Source organism: Microtus ochrogaster, linkage group LG5 (genome assembly GCF_000317375.1).
Source record: "Microtus ochrogaster isolate Prairie Vole_2 linkage group LG5, MicOch1.0, whole genome shotgun sequence".
Taxonomy (NCBI): domain Eukaryota; kingdom Metazoa; phylum Chordata; class Mammalia; order Rodentia; family Cricetidae; genus Microtus; species Microtus ochrogaster.
This window is the reverse complement of record NC_022031.1, coordinates 36,535,431-36,538,262: the sequence shown is the minus strand read 5'-3', so window position 1 is coordinate 36,538,262 and position 2,832 is coordinate 36,535,431. Positions and strand designations below refer to the sequence as shown.

The following is a 2,832-nucleotide window of genomic DNA, read 5'->3' as shown; positions in this document are numbered from 1 at the left end:
GAAGAAGAAGAAGAAGAAGAAGAAGAAGAAGAAGAAGAAGAAGAAGAAGAAGAAGAAGAAGAAGAAGAAGAAGAAGAAGAAGAAGAAAGAGGAGGCTCTCAGTGAGAGCCGTGAGATTACACATGAGGATTCGCTTTAGTTTTTGTCTGTCTCTGAGATGCCTTTGTACGGGGGCAATACCAGGGTCCACGTGAGAAAGAGCTGGAGGGCAAAAGAGCCTGAGGTTTCTAAGCTGCCCTCACAGTGAAGACATCCTGGAGGGCGGTCTGGAAAGACTGGGGAACACTGGATCCGGACTAAGGGTTAAACTCATATTAAGGGAAAATCAGAACAGAGCTTCCACAATGAGTAAACGAAGTTTCTGGGAGTTCAAAGTGAAGCACTAATCATTTAGTGTGCTAGAACAAAAGGCAATGTTCCCAAGATTAAGGTAATAGAATCTAGAGATTCTGTAAGTTATCCACAGTGCCCAGTATAAAATTAAAAATTATTAAACATGTGAGGGGACACAGAGTTAAGAGAAAAAAACAGTAACCCCGTGATGGAATTTTTTGAACAGGATTTAGTTTTCCAGTACTGGGGATCAACTGAACCAGAGCCTTGTATGTGCTGGACAGATGCTCTACCCAGTCATCCCCGACTCTACGCGCTCTTAATTTCGAAACAAGTTACTAAATTATTCAGACTAGTCTTAATATTTTCCGGCCTCAGCCCCTCTCAGGTAGGCCAAACCAAGCCTGGCTTAGTTTTTTAAAGATATTATTAGAAATACATACATGCCGGGTGGTGGTGGCACACTCCTTTAATCCCAGCACTCGGGAGGCAGAGGCAGGCGGATCTCTGTGAGTTCGAGGCAGCCTGGTCTACAAGAGCTAGTTCCAGACAGGCTGAAAAGCTACAGAGAAAACCTGTCTCGAAAAAAAGTAAAAAAAAAGAAAGAAATGCCTGTGTGTGTGTGTGTGTGTGTGTGTGTGTGTGTGTGTGTAATGTAAACTCAAAGTGGTTACAATGAATGAGCAAATAGAGGTTTTAAGCTGAGGCATAGGAAATGAAACTGAAACTGGAGGGACCTATTTGAAATCCTAGAACTGTTAAAAAAAAAATTGAAAGGAAATGAAAAGTGAAACAACCCTTGGCCAGCACAGGAGTGGGAGCAGAATGGGATGTCGGAAAGATGACCGTGACTTTCTTGCAGAAATTTCGGCTTGTGTTCTGCTTAGAATAAAGCTCATGACTGTCTACTGTGTCTTAAACCGCATGGAAGGGTTTCTGATAGTAACCTGCAGGAGGGGTAGCGTGGAATTTCGTGATTATAAGGATCTGTTACTTGATGAAGTACAGTTTGAAATCCAAGTGAACTGAAATAAATTAATGCTGTGTGATGAATCTTTGGTGCAGCCATCAAATAAATAACACAAACAAATACATGCGCACATGTATGAGGAAGGAAATATGACTGAAGGTGAAAAGAAAAATTTACATTTGAATAATTCAAGGAATGAAATACAGAAGAATAAAATTAGGTACAAAACCCAGCAAAAGGGCGGTGGCGGGGAGGAGGCGGAAATCCTCAATAAATAAATAAATTAAAAAAAAAAAGGTAAAAAAAAAAAACAAAAAACAAAAAACAAAACAAAACCCAGCAAAATCAAAACTTTAAATCCATACCAATAATTATTTCTGTTTTTCTTTCTTTCTTTTCTTTTTTGTTTTTTTTTTGGTTTGTCAGACAGGGTTTCTCTGTAGCTTTAGAGCCTGTCCTGGAACTAGATCTTGTAGACTAGGCTGGCCTCAAACTCACAGCGATCCACCTGCCTCTGCCTCCCAAGTGCTGAGTTTAAGGTGCCACCACTGCCTGGCTGAAAGATTTATTTTTATTTTATGTATTTTATTTTATGTCTGTATGTATGTGTACTATATGCATGGGCACTAGAGTTACAGACAGGCATAAGCTTACATGTGGGTGCTGGGAATCGAACCCTGGTTCTCTGGGAGAGCAGTCAATGCTCTTACTGCTGAGCTGTCTCTCCAGTCCCTCAAATTCCAATTCTTTTTTTTTTTTTTTTTTCGAGACAGGGTTTCTCTGTGGTTTTTGGAGCCTGCCGGGGAACTAGCTCTTGTAGACCAGGCTGGTCTCGAACTCACAGAGATCCGCCTGCCTCTGCCTCCCGAGTGCTGGGATTAAAGGCGTGTGCCACCACTGCCCGGCGATTCAAATTCCAATTCTTAAGCTTAAATTCCGCTGCAATGTATTTCATAAAAGTTCAAATGCCCAGGCCCTAAACAAGTTTCATTAAATTTCAAAAGGCTAAAGCATTTTGGTGTCTACGACCACAACAGATTAAAATCAGAAGTCAATGGCTTTGAGCTATTTAAGAGAATCCTAGCTTTCTTATTTAGAGGTCGAGAAGAATTCCCAAGGACACTAGAAACTATTGCAAATGGAATTCCATGAAAAAAAATCAAGATTTACGGAATGTTCCAGATTGCCATTTGAAAAAGGAAACTTAAAATGACTCACGTGCTTTTAAAAATACAGGGACAACTATATTAAAGACGTAATCCAGAATCCTCTTTTAAGAAACTGGTGCAAGGTTCCTTGGACTTCCCACAGGGCAGGGAACCCTGATTGCTCTACAGGCTGAGGAGGGAGGGGAACTTGATTGGGGGAGGGAGAGGGAAATGGGAGGCGGTGGCGGGGAAGAGACCAGATCTTTAATAAATAAATAAATTTAAAAAAAAACAAAAAAAATTATTTTAAGCCGGGCGGTGGTGGCGCACGCCTTTAATCCCAGCACTCGGGAGGCAGAGGCAGGCGGATCTCTGTGAGTT

The 2,832-nt window shown here is 41.3% G+C and overlaps 1 protein-coding gene across 1 annotated transcript in view; it reads right to left on the bottom strand.

Moving 5' to 3' along the window:
* Smim27 (small integral membrane protein 27) overlaps positions 1-2,832 on the bottom strand; it is a 26,171-nt gene that overhangs the window by 22,599 nt on the left and 740 nt on the right. The gene's annotated exons all lie outside the window — the stretch shown is intronic.